The 21,733-nt window shown below is 57.5% G+C and overlaps 1 protein-coding gene across 1 annotated transcript in view; it reads left to right on the top strand.

Moving 5' to 3' along the window:
- RPS24 (ribosomal protein S24) overlaps positions 1–21,733 on the top strand; it is a 1,165,472-nt gene that overhangs the window by 906,204 nt on the left and 237,535 nt on the right. The window lies entirely within an intron of this gene.

The raw sequence follows: 21,733 nt of genomic DNA on the forward strand, positions 1-21,733 counted from the left end.
GTCCAGAACAGTCTCAGCCCCTGAGCAGGGCTATTGCACTCTGGTGAGGAGAACTCCACACTGAGCAGGGGGCCCAGAGGGCGGAGGCAGAAGGAGGGATGGTGGATGGACCACGGGCAGTGTGGACCAGGCAAAGGGGAGCTTGGTGTCTCCCAGTACAGAACTGGAGTCCTCACTTACTTCCCAGTTGTGGCACTTACCCAAGTGGGGATGATGGTCCCATCAGCCCCCCCCCCCCACCAGGTGGGGCTGTCTTACAGTCGAGGAGGCATAAAAAGGCAAAAAGCTGCAGAGATTCGGGTCCCTGGCCCACCCATTCCAAAAAAGATGCCCTTGGACAATCACAAACTCTATGAGTCTCAGTTTCCTCATCTGTCCAATGGGGCTAAGAGTACCATGATGCTATACTGAAATTTATGGCTGCAGGAAATAAACCTTCTAGATCCGTCTTTCAAGAAACTAAATGCTAACCATCCTACCTCCATCATCATCAGGCTGTCACCCTCAGCCTCAGGAAGGGAGAGGCCGCACAACGCCCAGCAATAGGGCAGAGCCTTGGTCCCCAGTCTGTCTGGGCACTGGGGAGACCCTCATGCTCCGAGACTAGGGGCGCCTGACGTCCTATGGTGTCTTGCCGGGCATGAGGCTAGACGGGCTGCATGAATGGTGTCCCAGGCGTGCCGAGGCCTGTGCAGAAGGCCCCCAGTGTCACCTTACAGCATCCCGTCTGAGACGACTAGATTGAGTACTAGACTTGGAGCAGTTTCTGCTACCGTCCCAAAACGCCCAGGTAAAGGACTGCAAAAGCCAGGTCGGCTGGGGAATAGCCAGTGTAATATCTGAATATCCTCCTGTACAGAACCCCCTCATCCGGCAGGTGCACAGTAGGTGGGGCCACGAGGCCCATTCTAGGTCTGGCAACTGGGGCTGTGGTGAAAGCCAAACAAAGCCATACAGAAGCTGCCTACCTCATGCTGGCCCACCGAAAGGGCTTCCCATCCCCGGCACCTTTATCCTTTGATCCCTACAATCCCACGAGACAGGCACTGCAGGTGCTGTTGGAGAGGCCCAGAGAGGCTAAGAGCCATGGAGAATGTCACACAGCAAAGCAGGGTCCCCGGGGCATCCAGTGAGCACCGCTTCCCTGCCCCCGAGGCCCCGGAGGCCCTGGAGGCCTCTGCCACCAGGAGAGAGGGTGAGGCAGGTGTGTTCCCAGGGTGTCTTGTGGCCAGCCTTGTAGGTGATGTGGGTCCTAACGAGAGCTAACATTAGAACTAATTGGAGAAGTATTTTCATGACAGGGGTGGGCATGTGGGCAGTAAAGGCACCCAGCATTGCAGGACCAGCACAGGGCTGGTGAGGAATCGCGTCCCTCCCCCTGTGCAAGAGACTCCATGCTGGTCAGGAATTAAGGGCAGCAGGGGTGGCAGCCAAGGGCTGCCTCAGAAGCTGGCAGAGGAGAACGTTTGCTCTTGACCAAAGTCCAGAACATCAGCCTCTGTATATGAACAAGGAAGCCTAGGTGTTTGGGCCTCGGTCTGCCTGTCTGGGAAATGGCCATTGTGAGACCCACTATGCTCCCGCCATTCAAGAACCTTCGGGAGAGCGAGATTGCTCCGGTCCGAATGTTTGTGTCCCCCCAGGTTCCTATGTGGAATCCTAACCCCTGAGGTGATGGTGTTAGGAGGGGAGGAGGCCCCGAGGGAGGAGCATGGTGGGATTGGTGGCTTACAAAGGAGACCCCCAGACAGCTCCTTCCCCCTGGTGAGGACTCAGACAGAAAGCAGCCAACAGTGAACCAGGAAGCAGGCCCTCACCAGACACCGCATCTGCAGGTCCCTTGATCTTGGCCTCACAGCCTCCGGGGTGATGAGAGAGAAATGTTGAAGCCACCTTGATGGTGGTAGTCTGTGACGGTGGCCTGAGCAGGCCGAGACACCCCCCATCCAACAAATTTCAGGAGGAGGGGAACAGTAAAGTTACCTCAAGCGTCCTGGCCTCCTCTGCTACTCTCAGCTGTGGCTTATCCCCAGGAAAACCCAGCACAGGTGGCCGAGGGTGGCTCATCTTTAAGAAAGCCTGTGACACAGAGAGGTGCGGGTGGGGGGAATTATTCGCTTTACATACAAGGCGTTTCTTCCACAAAAGGGAACGCCCCCCCCACCCCACCCCACTGAGTCCCCTGCATTCTGAGCTTCCCTGCCCTGTTCTGGGAGAAGGTAGAGGTGCGGCAGGGAAAGAACAGACTGGCTGCACCAGCTACCGCCCTGCTCTGGGGGGAGTTCTTCACCCGTAAGGTGAGGGGTTGGAGAGAGTTGTCTCAAGGGCTGGGGTGGTGTCAGGAGGCTTGAAGCAAGAGGTAGGAAATCCCGGGGACGGAGGTTGGTGAGAAACAGAAACCACGGCCCTCAAATGGGCCTGGGTTACCAGCACTTCTCAGGGACACAGGGGCCCCTGGGAAGAGGAGGAAGCCCATTTCACACCTGGATGTTGTGGGGGGACTGGGGTTCAAGACCCCTGCTCCTCCTCCCACGGGGCATGACAGCTGAACATGGGAGAAGGCCAAGGGCAGGGAACAAGTCCTGGGCCACAGTCTGGTGCCTAGCCAGGTGGGATGGTCTGGTCTCCGTGATTCTTAGAGGAGAGAGGGGGGTAACCTTCTTTTTCTGAAAACAGAGCCAAAGCGCCCCTTCGACAGCCTCCCAGCTCCTACTTCCCCCTTGTAATATTCCTCTACTCTGCTGCCTACGTGATCCTTCTGGAACATGGTCTTAATCATGGCACTCCCTTGCTCCCCCACCTTCAGTATAGCTCCCTATCACCCCAGCCAGCTCCCCAAACTGACAACTGAAACTTTGTGAGGCCCTTGTTAAACAGACAGAGAGACCCCAGCCCGCTGCGTGGCAGCCTTCCGAATCCATCAGGCTCTCTCCGGGATTCCTCCAACCTTCTCGTTTGATAGCAAAGCCATCTGGTGCTCAGGGAGGCAAAGTGACTTGCCAGAGGTCACACGGCAAGGGGACTCGAAATTCGAATCCAGCCCTGGTGACTTGGATAGAGTTCATTTACTCTCCCCAGAGGGACCGCAAGCCTAGAGCAGGAGTTCCACAAAGCTGTGCCCCTTGGCTGAGGAGAGTCTGGCCCCCCTGCGGGTGGGGAAAATGGCAGGTAAGGAAGGAGAAGGTTGAATGGCGGGCTCTGAAGGCAGCACGAGGCTGTGGGCAGAGCCCAGACCACGAGTCCGGAGGCCCCGGGCCCCAGCGGCCTGCTGTGGGAAACGGATAGTAAATCCCTCACCTCGCTGACCTCGCAGGTTCCCGTGGGAGTGAGCAGAGAGTGGGCGCTGCCCAGGCTGGAGCTGCACACACACCAGGTGTTTCTTCCACACCCCTTGCCTTTTGCACGGGATCCAGAGGCTCAGGGTCGTGGGTGCAGCCTTTGCAGGCCCCAAATCTACCGCCACCGCTCCCCCCAGCTGCAGCCCACAGTGGGGCTTTGCACGCCCGGCAAACAACCCCTCACCCCCTCACACCAAATGGAAACTTTTTTAAAGCAACAGAAACCAACCTCGGGGTGCTGCTCTGTGCTTGATGCTGGTGGCGGGGAAGGAGCTCCGCTACAGAGGAAAGGGCTCAGGGTGGGGGCGGAGGCCAGGCAGAGGCGGCACCAGGAGGGGAGAAACAGAGATCTGATAAGGGAGTTCTGCTCACCGGGGCCCGGCCCCAGCAGCGGGGGAGGCACCGGGGGCGGCCCTGCTCAACCCCTGCAATTTGCTGAGCTGGGGGCAGGGTTCTGCGGCGGCCCCCAGTGCGGCCAGGCACGCAGACCACAGGGTTCCAAGGCTCAACGAGCCCTGCACGCCCCTGCTGTTGGCTGTTTCCTGGGTTTCCTGGGGTGTCTGCCCTGCTCTGGGCTCTGGCTCCCACCCCAAGTTGCTCTGAGAGAAGTCGTGGGCCTGGGCATGGGAACCAGCCAGAGGCTCCAAGGTTGGAAGGCCCCTTTGTCTAGCTCTGCAGCTGACTCACCCATGGCCTTGGGCCAGTCTCTGGCCCAGTGGGCCTGTGTCCCCCTCACCCAAATAGAGGCACTGACTGTCTCTGGCAATAGCATCAGGACGTGGGGCTGGCCCTGGGAATTGAGAGGCTCCAAAGCACGCACTTGCTGTGTGGCCCGGAGCGAGTGGCTTTATCTGGGGTGACCAAGACTGTCGAGCTTAGCACTGAAAGTCTGCAGCCCAGGAAACGCCTCAGTCCTCAGGAAACCATTGGTCACCCTGTACCCCTCAAGACTGGGGTTTCCCCTGCTGAGACTCTAGAGGTCATTCCCAGCTTCCTGCACAGTGCTTTCCATGACTGAGAAGGGGCCTGCCCTCCCGGGCAGACTCATGGCCTGACTAGAGAGACCGGGTGTGCACCTGTCCCAGGGAGGCCAGGCAGCCCCTGGGCTAGGCAAGCAGAGTGAGTGGGCCTCAGGAACCCAGAGGGGTGCAGATACCGGGAGACTTGATTTGGCACGGGCCTCACAGGAGGCGCCTGGCAAGCAGAGAGGCTAACCGGGGAGGGCAGGCCGGTGGGGGTAACGGCTTCAGCACAGACCGGGAGGCCAGTCCGTGGAGAAAGCAGTGCACCAGGCCCTGTACTGAGCCCTCAGATAGACGGAGGAGCCAGACTGGCCCTCAAGGGCCCCACAGTGGCATTTCTAAATCTACTGCCTTTGCTGTCTGAATTCCCCTGGCCACATCCACTGCCAAGCGATTTGCATCTAAACAAACATGTAAAAAAGAAAACCGCAATAGACAACAAAGGTCTGTCTGTTTTGTTTTGTTTTGTTTTTTTAAGTGAAGATGGGCTTTTCACAGAAATCAAAAGCCCCCAGGGGGCTCCCCAAGTGGATGTCTACACGTTCCCCCCACACTTCCCTGACTCCCCATGCAGCCTGCCCCAGTGGAGGCAGACCACCCCGGAGAGACCAACCGGAGGCTGAGTGGACAGCCCTCCCTGGTCCCCTCCCACGTTCCAGGGCACGGGGCACTGACACCTGCCAGACACCTTCCCCTCAAAGCATCTCACCAACAGCTTCCGGGGTGGCCTGGGTTGCCAACCCTTCCTAGTTTCTCATGCCCAAGAGACCTCACACTTCCTAGCTGGGCCAACCTCAACCATTCACTGACCCTCTCTGGGCCTCTGTCGCGTCATCTGCTAACGGAGGGCTCTAAGGCAAGCGAGGGCAGGAAGAGGGGTAGGCCCCGCTATTACCGGCTGCTGGGCTGAAAGCTCCAGTCCAGTCTCATCCAGAACCACCCACTGGAAGGAGGAGAGAGGCCACAGGGGATGAAGGCGAGAAGACTGGAGGGAGATGCTGTCAGTGTCACAGTGGCCACTCCAGCTGGTCTGTGGGCTCAGAGACCACTCTCTCCCCACGCATTTGCTACTCCCTCTTGCTAGGTCAAGTCACGTGATTCCTCCACGCCCCCAGCCACACACGTGCCGTAGGAGTTATACACTCCCTGTACTTGTCCCCCGTCCTCCATTCTTAGGGCTTCTGTCCAGAAGATGTTGTCTTAAGCACTAAGCTGACACTTGGATAGGAATGTCTTGTCCAGCATCCCGCTGCATAACGCAGAGCAAGGAAGGCAACCGGGTCTGACAAGAGGCCTGGGTTCTTTCCACTGTATGCAAAGGGCCCGAAGCCAATAGCCCTGGCAAGAAAGGGGTCTTCGCCAGCCACCAAGGTTTCCAAGCAGGGGAGTGGCACGACCGGGTGGGCCACGGGAAGCTGGACTAAGGGCCCCGTGCCAGCAGACGGCAAACCCAGCACAGAGGCTCCGAAAAGAGTCGGGGTCGGTGGGGGTGGGGGCGTGCAGGGGAGGAAGTTGGGGGCAAGCGATGCTCAGACTTCAAGCCACCACCCCTCTCAGGCTCTAGGGACGCAGAGGTGGGAAGAGACAGCGCCAGGGAGGAGGGGTTGGGCTGGGGAGGACTACGGCGCTCCACTTTTGGTTCCTGCCGCGAGCCGTGCAGCGGGCTCAGCGGGGTCGTCAGCTCACCTCCCCGGACGGCAGCCGCGGAGGACTGCGGCTCCCCCAGCACAACTTGGCCAGTGCAGGGCGAGCCCTGGAGCCCCCGGGGCTGTGCCTGCTCCCCGCCGCACACCAGGCTCCTGTACCCGCTGTCTCTCCAAGCTGATTCCCCATGCCAGATTGATGAACAACGTAATAAAGGGGGCAATCACATTATTCCTGAATGCATTTTAATAAAAATCAAATAAAAGCAATTATGTGAATTTTCAAGAGGATCACCTCTCCTCCTTTCCCCGAGGTAGGAAACAGAATGAATTCAGGAAATCATTAAAATCAGAAACCCGAGCTGTGTGCCACCGCTGCGTTGGCGGCTGCCACACAAAGGCAGCAGGGAAGCCCGGTCCCCAGCGGCAGCGCGGGTGCCTTTCTTTCGCTCTTTGAGTGGAAATTCCACCTATGGGTGAAGAAGGGTAATTAAGGGCCAAGAGAGATGCTTTGAATCCGCACTGCCTTTGCCCCTTCAGTACAAACTTCCCAGCTTCAAAGGGGCCTCGGACTGCCCGAGCGAGAGCTCCCCAACCTGGAAGCTCCAGAGGCCTGCAGAGGGCGGGCGCAGGGCTCGGAGAGGTCCCCCCAACCAACATGGCTCTTCCCTCTGCGGGGCACATGCAGCTCTCAGCCCGGCTCGAGGCCAGGATGCTGGCTCTGGGTGCAGAAGGACCGGGTCCCATGGAGAGGCCATGGGTACCTGCGCCCCACACCTGCATCCTCAAAAGGGACACACGCTTTGTGATGTGCAAGGCCCTTCCCACCTGAGCGGTCATTCTAGCCCCATCTGCCCCTCAGATTGGTATGTCTTTAGGGGCTGGGGATGCTGAGGCTGGAGGGGGGCACACTCAAGGTCACCCAGCTGGTGAAGCAGTGCCTGGACTGGAGCTCGGTTTACCCAGGGCTGTGAGGCAGGCCCAAGTGGTCCGGACACAGCACAGCTTTGCCTTGCGTGGCACTTTCAGGAACAAGCATTGACCACCCCAGCTGCCGCTCCCTGGGCCCTGGCCTGGCCCACCATCCAAACACTGTGAAGGGAGTGTGTTCATCTCGGTACAAGTTCAGGACTGGGCTTCAACAGAGTGAAGCGACCTGCCCACAATCCCACAGCCAAAAGGGAGGAATCCTGGCTCTGCCCAGGGTCATCGGAGTCCAGAGCCAAAGATTCTGATTGCCAAGCCACAGTGCCACCCTTATCAGGGGAAAGAGGCATTCAGTCAGGACCTCTGGGTTGCATTCGGGTGCTGGTGAAGGAAAGCCAGTGACGATCCCTTTCTCTGCCCCCCCCCTTCACAATGGCTATCCCGTGTCACCAGGCCAATGACACTCCAAAAAAGGAGCACCTAATCACCCTTATAATCATCTCTCTCGGCCGCCAGGGTCCCGATTCTCAGATGGAGGGCAGCTGGCAGCCACAGGGCCCCTCTTAGGGCAGCCTGAGTTAAAAGAGCAAACTGGAACCACGAGGCAGAAGGCTGGCACCAGGCAACTTCCGTTGCCTCTCTGGATATGCATGTGTGCGTGTGCCCACATGTGTGTTCGTGTGTGCACATTTGTGTATGTGTGCATACATGCGTACGTGTGTGTGAATGTGGGGGCAACGAGTGACGGGTCCCCAGTTTGGTGCTGTCCCACACTGTCCCATCTGACTCGGCTCAGAGCTCCCCCCATCCCTGCTGCTGCTAACAGGTGTGGTGCCCTCCCACAGGACGCTCAGGGAATGGCACCCGAAGGTGCAGTTGCCAACAGGGGGAAAGGAGGGTGCTGGGGAGGGTTCTGGGTGGCTCGTCCCTGTGCCAGGTTTCCCTTGGAAGTAGGGGTTTCTGGCGGGCCCTGTAGCATCTGGCACCCAGGACCGAGAATCGGGCACTGGCATCGGGGCTTCCGGTCTCAGCCTCCCACCTGCCCTGCTGTCCTTCTCCGGACTGTGGACCTCAGGGGCCTCAACTGGTAAGTGGAGGCAGTGGCACCTGGCTTTTAGGGCTAGCGTACGGGAGAGCGCAGGACCTGCCAGGAAGACGGTGTGTGAATCCTCTGTCATTCTTGTCCCCTCGGGGGGCAGCTGTCCCCCACACCGCTTGACCAACCCCTCTGGTCTCACACACAGCAGGTCCTCCATACGCTTGTGAAAAGGGAGTGCCCTGCACGTTCCACAGGGCCTGTGGACTTGGAACCATGTGCACGCACACACGTGTGTAAGCACACATGTTGACACGGGCGCTCCTGTGGCCCCACCCACATGCTGGCACACCCCCTGACCCGCACATGGGTCTTGTGCACACACACCAACATAGCAGATGGGGAAACAGCAGCCCCTAGCCCTGGGCAGTCTCCTCCCAGACTTGCCTCCCATCCCCCCATCCAGACAGGCCGTGGAGCAAACTGTCTAGGACTTGAGGTCCCGGCCCATGGAGCTCCGTAGGGATGTCCTTGTGCCATCACCCTTACTTTGATTCTATCTTGATCACTCTGGAGGCACTTGCCCTGGTGTGACACCTGGAATCTGGGGACAAAGACTGCCTTGGTAGCTACTAGAACATCTGCCCCGGGATAAGGCCTGACGGAAGGTAGCCGAGGACTCTCGCAGGGTAGAGGAGAGCACACCCAACTTTGCTGGGGGGCACGAGACGGGATTCACAGGGAAGGCCTCCCAACAAATGAAACCTTGGAGCTGAAACTAGGAGCTGGCTTTTGCAAGCAGACTGGATGGAAAGGCATTCCAGGTGAAGGGAACAGCTCATGCAAAGGCATGGAGGCATGGAGGACGAAAACTGCCCGAGGCTCCCGCCCTGCTTCTGCGGCTGCACCAGGAAGAAATGCCCTTTACAGAACACTCTCCGGGGAGGGCAAAACAGGGCACCACACTGCAAATGACCGGCAAGCATGGTAACCGGTGCAGAGGGCAGCCCCTGAGGGGGAGGAGCACACGGGCGTGCAAGGCACTCCTCAAAGCTCCCCTTTTCCCTTCAAAGAAGGCGCCCCCCCCACCCCGGGAATGCAGCATGTAATGCAATGTTTCAAAAGCACGGTTAGCCCAGGATCCCACTCATGTGCTACAACCATTTGTTGAGAAGAGGAAGGGAGTCGTGACCCAGCTTCAGGCAGGAGTTCCCTCTGGGACATGTCCCTGACACTCCAGTTTTCGGTATGACGGTCATGAGTGTTCACTGTAATGTGTTTCCGGCCTTCCAGTCTTTTCTATGTGTGAAACAGAATGTAATAAAAGTTTGAATTGTATCCATGCCCAAGTTTACAGGGCTGTTCTGAGGCCGGGTTGGCTGAGATGCCTCCATGCGATTACCTGAGCTTGGGCATCCTCCCATGGGCTCCTGTACTCCGTGGCAGCATGGAGTCTGGACTCTTGTCCCAGCTCCACTGGGTCCATAGAAGATTCCAGTCATTTCCAGAACAGGACTGGGTGTAGCTAGGGAGGTAGGAGATGAATGCCCAGCCAACTTCCTGTATGGGCTTGGGCACGTCCATTCCCCTCTCTGGGTCTCAATGTCCCCCCTGCACAGTGAGGGACTCTGGCCAGCCTGTCTCCGGGTTTGAACCCAGGCTCTGCGGCTGTAGCACAGCTACGTGGAGACCTTTCCTACCTGTAAAGGGGACCATACAGAGCTGCTGTGAGGGCTCGATGGCACAGGCTTCTTAAGACACAGCCCCTGGCAGGTAGTGAATCCTCCGGAAGTAGTGGTTTTTTTATCTTATTTATTTATTTATTTTTAATGTTTATTTATTTTTGAAAGAGAGAGAGCATGAGCGGGGAAGGGGCAGACACACACACACACACACACACACACACACACACACACAAATCTGAAGCAGGCTCTAGGCTCCGAGCTGTCAGCACAGAGCCCAATGTGGGGCTCGAACTCACAAACTGTGAGATCGTGACCTGAGCCGAAGTTAGATGCTCAACCGACGGAGCCACCCAGGCGCCCCAGTAAGTAGTGGTTTTTAAAAAAAAAGTCACCAGAACAAACAAAAACCCTCAGTGGAAACAGGGTGAGATGGGAGGCTGGGAGAGAGCTCTGCTCCAGGTCTGGACTCAGCACTCACTGGTCTGAAGCTTCTGGAGTCCTTCCATCCCGGGGCCTCACTTCTGCTCCCGTGTAAAATGGGAAGCACAGGGCCCCTGGGAGAGGAGAAAGGATGAGAAAGTTCTCGCAAAGGAGAGTGTGTTGTAAAGGCCCGGGTCAGTAACCAGAGCTCTGGTCCCCAAGACCCCTCCCTAGGAGAGAAATCCCAACCCACTGCCTGGGGGGCTACGCCTGGGGGCCTCACTCAGGCCAGCCCTAATCTCAGCACAGGCCCAACGCCTGCTCCTGCTCCAGTTAGGGGCCTGGGCTGGATCAAAGGCGGAGAGAATTAGCATCACAGAGAACCCGGGGGAGGGGAGGCCAGGATTAATTTATCTCCTCTTCCTGCTGCTCCCTCTGTAGCCCTTGGGGTTGGGGGGAGGGTAACCGTCCACCCCCAAGCCCCTAGCACACCCCTGAGCCCCAGTTCCTATAGAAGGAGGCAGAGCAGGGCAATGATTTGGGCGGGACCTGCCCAGCACACACATTCTGGAGCCGTGGGCTTGAACGGACAAGAATGAAGATGCCTGGGCCAGAGGGCCACCCGCAGAGCCTGGGGGCCAGGGGGCTGCAGCGTGAGTTCACAGATCCCGCCAGGTCATTTTGGGGACACAGGAGTGTATGTACCTCGCATGTGTGTGCGGGGGTGGTGGGAGATCTATGAGCTTGTGAGGGACACTCACATGTGTGTCTGTCAGGCGGTGTGGCCACTGGGTGCCTGAGTGTGTATGTGTATCCTTGAGGCCCAAGGGCCACTCATGCCGTGTGTGTGTGTGTGTGTGTGTGTGTGTGTGCAGCCGGGTAGGCACAATGCCTGCACACATCTGTGTCTGTGCCTTGACGATGGTGACACTCATGCGGGAGTGTCTGTGTGAGTCTGGGTGACTATGGGGTCCAGTGTGTGGACCTACGGACAGGCACCTGTGTGGACAGAGAGGAGCTGCTCGTGAACTTTGAAATGAGCAGAAAGGAAAGTGTGAGGGTCCCTCCACAGGGAAACAGCCAGAAGGGGTCCAGACTTCTGTCTCGCAGTCTCTGCTGCCAGGCTCCCCAGGCTCTCTCCGCTCCTTAGGCGTCTCCTCTCCTCCCACGGAGCCGCAGTGGGACCGCCTGGCTCAACCGTCCCGTGCCTCAGTTTCCTCGTTTGAAATGAGTGTACTCACAGCGCAATTGTGAGGATTAAATTAGTTAATATAATGGAGGCATTGAAAACAGCCCCTGGCACACAATGAACGCTCTTAAAGGATTCACTGGTGCTACCTGGAGGGGCATAGTGGGACTGAACCGGGCCGGCCGGAGGAACGGGGTCAGCCCACAGCCTGCCAGGCACTGTCCTTGCAGAAGCCTACAAGGGAGATTGGCCTGGAGCCAGCAGAGCTGGGCAGCCTTTGGCGATGCCGGGAAAATGGAGCTTGTGCTGTTGGAAGAGTCACGAGGCACAACCTCAGCCAACTTGGCACTCACTGGCTGGGCACGTGGAGCTCCTCCCCCATCCCCTTCCGGCTTCCCAGCCACCCCCCCCCCAAGTCCCTCCCACCACTTCCTACCCCAGGAGCGTCAGGCATGGTCCTACCCCCAGCCCTGTTTCCTCCTCCAACTGGCTCCAAAGGTCCACTCTTCATGCCCATTCCGCAGATGGGGAAACTATGGGCTTTGAGACGTCCCCAAGAGGCATAGCTGGATTGAGAAACCTAGGACTTTGAAGACTCAGAATAGCTTGTAACGAAGCAAAATGCTAATCTGACCCCAAGGGCAGCCCACCTGGTTCTCAGCTCTTCAGGGTCTACACTGGCTTTCAGAGCCCCTGAAATGGCTCCCTCAATTCTTCCGGCATCACGGGCTGGACCACTAACACACCCTTCCCTGTATTCACCTTATCGACTCTACGCATCTACCCAAATGCAGGAGAACATCTAGCCTGACCCCTAAGTGAATCCCTAATACACCTCTTCCACCTCTGCGCTTTTGCTCCCGTGTTCTGCCTTGCTGTCCACACCCACCCAAACCTTCATCTGTCAAGGCCCACTGCAAATGCCACTTCTTCTATGAAGCCTTCTCTGATTGCCCGATTGCCTGTCCATGGGTGGCCTCTCTCGATCCCTGGCCTCTAGGGACCTGGAGACATTCCTCTCTTTGGCCCTAACTGCTTTACCTGCTGAAAGGTCCTAGACGACAGACCGTCTGTCCTTCCAGAGAAGACAGGGAGCTTCTCTGTCCACACCCACCCTCACCCCACAGGACAGGGCAAGAATGTCCATGGGCTGGGGTGCACGGTGGGCACGCACACACACACACACACACACACACACACACGCACACACACAGCTCCATAAGCCCCTCCAAGCCCTTCTACCATGGCCATTTCACATAGTGTTCCCCAGCTTAGGCCCCGGAACTGACTTTCCTACATTCAACTCTCAGCTCTCCACTCACTGTGTGACCTTGGGCTTGGTACCTAACCTTTCTGTGCTTCGGATTGCTCATCTATCACTGGGAAGAGTAGTTCTAATGCCACACAGCCGTGGTGAGAATGAAATGAGGTAGCACATGTAAATTCTTAGAACAACACCCTGCACACAGTGATCGCTATATGTTTACCATTGTTGTTAATATTTACACTGTGACAACCAGGACACAAAGAGGCACTGGACACAATCTCCGTCCCCCAGAGGATGGGAGTCCCAGATAGGAACAGGAAAGGGGAGTTGCATTTCTAATCTCATGTAATGGTCAAACCACCTTGGAAGTAGTCATCACCGGCCCCACTTTGCAGATAAGGAAACTGAGGCTCCGATAGGTAGTACGAGATTCCCTAGGGCTCACAGCCGTAAGTGGCCAGGTTGGGATTCAGGGCCGGGTCGCGAGGGCTCCAAAGTCCATGCTCTTTCAGCAAGCCCGCTGCCTCTCAGTCTGGCAGCGAGATAAGCCGAGTACACAAATAGCTGTAATCCAAGGTAGAAAGTGGTAAGTGCCAAACAGGGACCGATAAAGGCTCGGGGAGGGCGGGCGCCTGCCTGCCTCGGGAGGGGAAGGGGCGGAGGGCAGGGCAGGCTTTTGAGAGCGGGTGACATCTGAGCACGGCCTCCAAGATGGACAGGCCGAGTGGGAAGACTTTCCGGCTGGAGGGGCCAGTGTGCACGAAGACATGGGTGGCCGCTCCCGCAGTACCTACCGTGGTGCCTCGTGTGTCACAGAGGCCCAATGAGTATTCGCGGAAGGGAGGGAGGAAAGGCAGAGAGAGAGGGTCAGCATGCCCTGACCCCACTTGGCCTAGGAACTCCCCTTCTCACAGGGAGACAGAAGTCAATTCCTCCTATTCCCTGAAGGGTTTCATGGGGCCAAGGGTCCCCCTTGTCCTAGGACACCCCAGAGAAGTAGCTCAGGACTTTCAGGCTAGAGATCCTGATAACTAGATGCTTTGCTCCACACCAGGAAGAACTTTCCAACACATAAAGCTGGACCGGGCTTCTCTGTGGGGCAGGGCAGCGATGCGTCGGAGCCGACCGCTAAATTTTCAGGCACTCTGCGAGCTGCTTGATGTGAAGTCTGCATCTTGAAAACTGGCCACGGTGTAAGTATTTACACCATGGAAGTCGGCAAATGCCATCCATCAGGTGTTCCCCATTACAGAGAGCCAGATGTTAAACACTCACCCAGCACACCACTGAGCTGTTGTCTGCCGCGCACGGGAGCGAGCTCCCCATCCCCAGAAGGATGCAAGCAGAGATTGTCACCTCCTGAGACGAATGGCACGGAGGGGCTCTGGCTTAGATGACCTCAGAAGCCCCTCTCTGGCCCTGAGAGCCTATGAAAAGTCAGGTTTGAGAAAAAATTAATCCGAGTAATTATTCATGCTAGGAAATCATTAACCAATTGACTCAGAGGCTGGGAGTAGGGCAGGAACCAGAGGAAATGTGTGAAGTGCCACATGTCGATTTCATAGGTAGGAAGCCTTGTCTGACATCACGCAGGGAGCTAGGGGCAACACTGGGACCAGAAGCATGTCGCCGGGGCTCCTTCCACAGCCTACACGCTGGGCTGGTGGGGACGGGGACATCTTTACTGCGCAGTTTGTTTGGGGTCTCTCCTCCAACAGAATATAAGCTCTGTGACAGCATAGACCGCATCTGTTTTGTTCACTGTGGGATCCCCGGGGCCTAGTTTTGTGCCTGGCATGCCGTAGGTATTCAATAAATGTTCGTTGAATGAACCAGTGTGTCTGAGATCCCTTCCTGTGGCAGCATTTGGAGAACTGGGAATATGCCGTCCTCTGAGACCATTACTACTCATGCTTAGCGACATGCAAGACTGGGGTTCACATACTGATTCTGCCCCTTCTTGTAGGACTTTGGCCAAACCACTGGGCCTCCTGAACCCTCGTTTTTTTTTCTCTGCAAAGTGGCTTGTGCAGTCTCTGCCTGCCTCTTGAGGTTGCTGCAGCACTCAGGTAACACATAAAGCGCTCTTTACAAACTCTAAAGTGTTGTACCCATAGGAGGAAAGGGAATGGTCAGGAAGCTGGCTTTGATGGCCAGGCCAAGCCCAAGGGCTCCCAGTGGACCCTGGAGAGTGGCCAGGCTGCTGCTCTCTTTGGGCTGATGCTTCGGTAATCTGGATCAGACCAGCTCTTTGGGGAGCAGGAGTGGGGGGTGTTGCAAAACGGAACTCAAGTTTCTAAAGCGGCAGGGAGGGGAGGCTGACGTGAAGACAGCCAGGGAGAGTTGGGGGAACCTCTTCCTCCTACGACCAAGTCTCCTGGAGCAGAGGCAGCAGGCAAACCAGTAACTTTAAAAGGCATTTTTCTGTCTGCAGAGCGGTTTATTGCCACCGCACCTCATCCCACCCCCTCCCAACCCCCAAACCCTCAGTGCTGCAAATTGCCTTAACGAGTGAGCTTGGACTGCCACTTGCCAAGTCAGGTGGGGGTGGGGTGGAAAATCCCGGCATATTCTGAAATCAAACCAGTGTTCCAAATGATTCCATAGAGAAAGGATTTCTGCCACTCTCCTAGACAGGCGTCCGAAGCCGCCCCCGCCCCCTTGGTAGAGTAGGGGAGCGAAGAGGGGGGGCCCAGCTCACTCGGGGTTGGGGATGGATGAGGAAGGAAAACAGGGGGTGGCAGTGCCCCACAGCCCTCCCAAGAGGCATCGGATTTTCGCAAAGAGGGTGAGGGCAGCGGGAGACTCAGAGCTGGGGCCAGGGAGGCAGGTGGAGAGGGTGCCCATGGAGGGGACGAAACGTCAGCCTGGGCCCCCAGGGGAAAGCAAAATAGAAAGGCCCTGTGTCAGCAGCCAGGCCCCTGGCGGCCGGGCTCTCGGCTCCACTCTGTTCGGCGGGATTCTAGTTGGCACCAGCTGCAGTCAGGAACAATGCCTGGATTTCTTTCTTTCTTCTTCTTTAAAAAAAAAAAAAAATTAATAGAGGGGAGAGAAGGACTGGAGCCACTCACTGAACAGCTCAGCATCATGGAGGCGTCTGGGACCATGTGTCCTTGAAAAACAGCACAGACTCAGGGACCCCACGGCTGGCTATGAGGTGCACGAAGGCACATCATACTGGGAGCCCGTGGCCCCACCCTGCTGCTGCCTCACACTTGCTGTGTGACCTTGGGTAGGTCCATGCCCCACTCTGGTCTATTACCCCAGCAGAGGCTGCCTTCCAGACCCTGCTCAACGCCAACTCTTCTCCTTCCTCCAGACTTTCAGAGTGGTATTTGACGTGGGCAGTCCTTCCTGATAGCCTGTGAACTCCTGGAGCGCTGGGTCTGGTTCATCCTTATGTGCCCCTTGCCTCTCCCACTGCACTTGACCGCCTGTCAGTCACTCAGACATTATGCTGGGTGATGGGATAGAGCAGTGAGCCATGCTATGGCCTGAAGCTTCAGCCAGGGGTTGGACGGGGGTAGGGAGGGGATGGGTGCACATCAAAATAATTTCCCTGCCTAGCGAGGCGTCGTGCTGGGCAAATACAACTCCCTGTGCCTCAGTTTCCTAATGTGTAGAATGGAGAAGCTACTACCACTAATAAAAATCAGCTCACAGGAAGACGGAAGGAGTTCGTGTGCATGAGATACTCAGTGCCTGGCACACAGTAAGAGCTTACTAAGTAATCACTGATGATAATGATGATGCTGGAGGCATGGGGACTGAGGCCAGGTAGACAGCACGTCTGCTAGAGTTATCAGGGCAGGCCTCTGAGCATGTGGCTGTAGATGTGGCCTTGAAGGTTGATAGCGGTGTGTCCTAGGAGCAGGAAGAGCGCGAGGAGGTAAGAGTACGTATAGAATGCTGGCGAGTCTGGAAGCCACCCAGCATGGCTACACGCATGGGTCAGGGCAAGGGGGCGTGGGCCTTGAGGCTCCAAGACTGCTATCCAGGAGAGGAGGGGAGATGTGGAGGTCTGAGTTCTTCTCCCACCCCCTCCAGTGCCAGAGAGGAGGGACCCTTCCCTCAGGGTGCAGGAGCATCCCTCGGGATAGCGGTAGGAAGCTTGATCCTCCTCTGGTCGCTCGTTCCAGACCCCCGGCGGTGCTGGACCTCCGAGCTCCCAGATGGCTCTCTGGCAGCACCAGAGGAGAGAAGAGAGCACTGGATCAGGACACCTGGTTCTTGTCCCAGCTCTGACACTTCCCAGCTGTGTAGCCACGGGCAAGCTACCACCTCCTTTCGGGGCTCAGTTTAGTCCCTGGAAAAGGGGCCATTGTGAGGCTCAGAAGATTAAGATGTACCTTGTGAAGCAAAGTGTCAATGTCGTTACAACTATTTACAGTCCTAGACTGGACCGTTCCCTGTGTGTGTGTGTGTGTTTTCCTTTCCCTATCCGGCCGGAGGAGACCCTCTGAGAGCACTCCCCCGAGCAGGGCCCCCCTCAAACCCTAAAGTGTACTGTGGCTTTCTCCAAGGGTCAAAGGCTCAATCAGAGGGAGAAGTGCCATGGGACATCCCCTGTGTCCCATACTCCCTTACTTGATAGCTATGGAAACAGAAGCACAGAGTCTGTGATGTGCTCAAGATACACAAGTCGGGCAGTGGTGGGCTGGGAGTGAAGGTGGCCCAGCTTCCAAAGCAGGCTCTCAGTTGACTCCCCAGGGCCTCCCATCAGAAGAAGGCGTTGCTGGCTGAGCTGGGTCTGGAACCATGGACCTCTGCCCCATGGCGGGAACTGAGAAGACAGCATTCCTGGTGGAAGGGCCTGGGAGAGCCACGGCCAGGATGCTGGGCACCTGCTGCCTCCAGGTAAGGAGGGGAGTGGGCCATCGGACTGGAATACTGGGAGGAGGCAGCCCAGGGGGATCTGATGTGCTGAAGGGCACATCCACTCTCTACTGCACCCAACCACCCGCCTCTAGAAACATAGCTGCCTCACAGCTGGGCAGGGACAAAATGCCTCCCGGATCCACCAAGGTGTGAAGACTAACTCTATTCCCCGTTACCCCACTACCATGGGAGGGGACCCAGTCATTCCCTGGCAGGTGAGTAGGAGTCCTTACTCCACCCCAGAGTACTCAGAAGGTCACCTTGTCTGCACCATTGCCCGGTGATGAATGGAGGCAAGTCCCCATTCTCAACCCTGAGGTCCAGTCCCATTCACTGGATAACTGTGAGACCTTAAGCAGGTCACTTAACCTCTCTGAGCCTCTGTCCTCGGTGGGAAATTATGCCTTCTGGCTTGTGGAGAGAATAGGATGAGGCAATATTTCCAAAATGCCTGGCAAACAGTAAAGACTCAACAAATGTGACACTTCTCTTGCCCTTTTGGTCCCTGGGCTCCCTTTTGGGGAGTGAAGGGTGAACTGTGGAGACAGAGAAGGCATTCCTGAAGAGGTAGGAAGTTAGCCCCCTGTGTGTCAGTCCTTCACTCCCCCAGCCCAGCGAGGGCCCCTGGCCCAGAAGACCATACTCACTGTACCCTATACAGGTCCTCTGCTCTCCCCAGGACCTAAAGCCTCTTACCACTGCCTTCCTCATGGCCCCCTGGACCTCCTGGCTCCCCACTCCCTAGGCCCAGGCCTAAGCAACGGCCTTCTTTCCTGCTGATGGTTCCCGGAAGGTAAGGCAATTAACAAAACCTAAGTCTACTCTGAAGATGGGTGTGGGCAGGACCCTGCATTGGTGCCCACAGGCTGGCCTCATGCAGCCCACACCCTCCTGACGGGCACTAAGCTGCCTCTGAAGCCACATGATTTCTGGGCCCTGCATTGGCAGAGTGGGATCTGTCTTCCAGTTCTCAGTGGCTGGGAAGAGAAAGCACTTTCCTCTCTGCTTCACCCCCAGATCTCTAGGCCCACAGAAGCCAGGGCCAGGAAGGTGGAGATACATCGTCTCCGAAGAGGCCTGACCATCGCCATGAGACCTTATCCTTGGTTTACAGAAGCCCAGAGAGGGCTAGCAACTTGCCCACGACCACACAGAGAGTCTATGGATGAGGATACAGAGCTGGGCCGAGAGGTCAGCAGGAAACTTTGTTAACAAGAGCCTGAGTTTGAATCCTGAATGACCGTGGGCAAGTTACAGGGCAATTTTCTCTGAAGGGGAGAATGGGAATAGCCTCGAATTCAAGGAAGTGTGAGATTCAGTAAGCCAATGCTAAGAGGCCCTCACCACAGAACCCAGCACACAGTAGGCACTAAATAAGTCACAGCTTCTTGCCAGACCCAACAAGGATCCAACCTGCCTTGTTATCTCCCTGAAAGATGAATAGAGACAGCAAGGGCCTGAGTCCCAAAGACTGGGGCCCAGGATCCCCAGGAGGCCGAGGCAGACCCAGGGCCCAGGGGAGATTTCTCAGACTTACTGCCGTCAAGTGTCATGCCTGCCCAGCCAGGAAGAGCTGAAATTACCCTTAGCTCCATGCTACAAAGCGTTGAGCCTGCTTTGTGTGCTGGGCTGCTCTCTGCAGTAGCGTGCTAGTTTTCAGATGTAAAGGAGATGGCGGGGGGGGGGGGTCTTCTGGACAGGAGCTTTTGAACATGAGTGGTCACCCCGCAAGGTTGCCTCCATTCTCCATTTCCTGGAGGTGGTGAGTCCAGGTCACTCACTGAGGAATTTGGACAGAAATGTCGGGAGGACAGCATCCTGACCCATCTTGAACCGGTCTAGTTCTTGGCTGAGGCTGGATTCCTGCCCTCCAGGCCCCAAAACCCAGAAACTCTATCCCGAGGTTTTGGAGCTGGGGTGGGGGCGGGTAGCTTTCTGCCTGCTGCAACGCTTTAGCTTTCCCAGGGGGAGCAGCTGTGGCTCCAGCCACCACTCGGTAAGCTGAATTACACCTTCCAGCCCTGGGTCAGGCCTCCAGGGGTTTCTAAGGCTACCCCCATGTCCTGAACCTGGGCCACCCAGAGGCTGAGGGGGAGGGGCTCAGGAATGTACTCCCACAGGAATGTTCTGGGACCATGCTTCCCTGGTGTCCTGAGAGGTCTGGAAGGCTTTCATACCACCCAACTTCCCCAAGGGTGCTCAGCTGCCACCTGAGCAGGGAACAGCAGCATAATAGTCCATGTGGCAGGTCGAAAGACTGAGGCCCGGAAAGGAGTGCCCTCCCTTGCACCTAATGGCATACGGAGGCAGAATTTCCCCTGGGAAAATCAAGCAAGTTCCCAGCATCCCCTCCCATGCCCCTGTGGACCTGAGCTTCCATCCTCTGAGCCCTCAGGAATCCAAGCTGAGTTCCCTGGCTGTCAGAGTAGCTAAGCCTTGAGAATGAATTCAGGGCTGGTGAATGCATTTTGCCTCCTTTCCCTCGGTGGTAGAAGGAGTGATCTAGCTGGTCCTGAAGGAGTTCAAGCCGAGGTCAGAGATGCCCACTGAAGGATGTTTTTAAATAGGGTGGGGGGAGGGTACTCTGGCCCGCTCCTTGCACTGGCCCAGGGTCGGCGCTGATCACTGCCCAGGAGGCCTGGACGATCTTTGAGTCTGCGTCGCACGTCCGCGCTCCCAAGCGGGCCTCGTCAATCAGGCAATGGCCCTAGCGGGTCCAGAACGTCTTCCGCTAGTCTCTGTCCTCCGGGGAGACCCCCGCCCGGGCTGCCTCCGGGTGCCCGCCCCCGGCGGTGTCATTGTTCTCTGACGTCACGCCGCGGCCCCGCCCCTCGACCCCCACTCGCCCCCCCCCCTCCCTCCCCCCCTCCGGCTCCTGGCGCCCGAGACCCTCGCAGCCTGCAAAACCCAGGCCTTGCAGGGCTCCCCCCGCGGCCCGGCCGGGGCTGCGCCCCCTTGCGCTCTCCCCAACTTGCCTTTGTTATTCCAGCTCCCTTCCTCGCCTCGCCTCCGACACCGCGGCGGACTGCAAAACACGGAGCGCGGAGTGCTAGCCACACCTGGAATCCGAAACCGGCGCGGGGCCGAAGCCTCCCCCGCCTGTGCAGGGAGGAGAGGCTTGCGTGCGCGCGAGTGTGTGTGTCCAACCCGTGCTGTGCGGGCGCCGATTATGATTTGGGACTGAGGGTGCAGCAAATCACGAGCGGGGGGCGGCTTCTGGGTGTGAAAGGGAGGGGGCGTAGGGTATGTGTTTGTATATGTACGTGAACGTGAGGATTTAATGCCCAGGGGAATGTTTCCTGTTTATTAGTGTATTGGGGGTTGCACAGCGCTGTATGTGTGTTTGCGGTTGTGTGTCTGTGTAAATGTGCTTGGTATGGCCGTGTATACGAGTACATTTGTGAGGGAAAGTGTACGTGAGTGCGTGTTTGTGTGTGCGCGCATGTGGAAGCGTGTTTGTAAAGCTGAGTGTAGGCGCGGATGTGTGTGCTGTTTGCGTAGGAGTTTCCGTGTGAGTGGCAATGGACCAGAGCCAAAGTGGGTGCGCACTTAAATGCTCTCGGGGGTGAGTCCGCAAGGGGAACCCCTCGAGTGGGTGCACTCAACTGCGCCTTGTGAGTGCCATCGCTCTCTGCGGCTCCTGGGGCAGCGCCCAGCCGGGGACTGGCTGGGGACTGGACCTGGGTCCCGCCGCCCCCACCCTGCCCAAGTGCTTTGGGCCGAGGGGCGCCCCCGACGGGCCTCGAGGAATCCACGGGTCTCTGGACACCTCAGGGTGACGGGGGCAGCCCGTGTGCACTGGTCCTTCCCAGCCGTCGGGGACACAGCACTCCAGCCTCCCGCACAACATCGCCCTCGGTGGTGGCGTGTGGTGGGGATTTCCTCTGCTAGCCCCACCAGCCAGTCCCCCGGCTTTGGGAACAACACCAAAGCCTCCTCCAGGGGAAAGGCTTTGGCGATCTTGCTGGTTACTCGCTCGCCCCCAAATCGGGTACCTGACAGCGTTCGCGGCCCCAAGTGCACTCTAGCTCGGGGCTTGCGAGCGAAGGGGGGGCACTCCGGTGTGCCGGTGACTTTTGCCCTCTCCTCAATGTGGTCCCGTACTAGCTTCATCATTTCTCTCCTACTCTAAACTTGCAGGAGCGGGGAGGTGGGGGGCGGGCAGGGAGAAGTGGAGGAAGGGGGAGAGAGGAGGAAGGTGAGTGACCGGGTGGTGGGGGGTGGGGTGGGGGGGAGGACGTGCGAAGCCCTTCCGACCCACAGAACGTGAACTCTCGGACAGGGCCCGGACCGAGCAGCGGGGAAGAAAGAGCAAAAGAAGGGACAGA

Source organism: Panthera uncia, chromosome D2, assembly GCF_023721935.1.
Source record: "Panthera uncia isolate 11264 chromosome D2, Puncia_PCG_1.0, whole genome shotgun sequence".
Taxonomy (NCBI): Eukaryota; Metazoa; Chordata; class Mammalia; order Carnivora; family Felidae; genus Panthera; species Panthera uncia.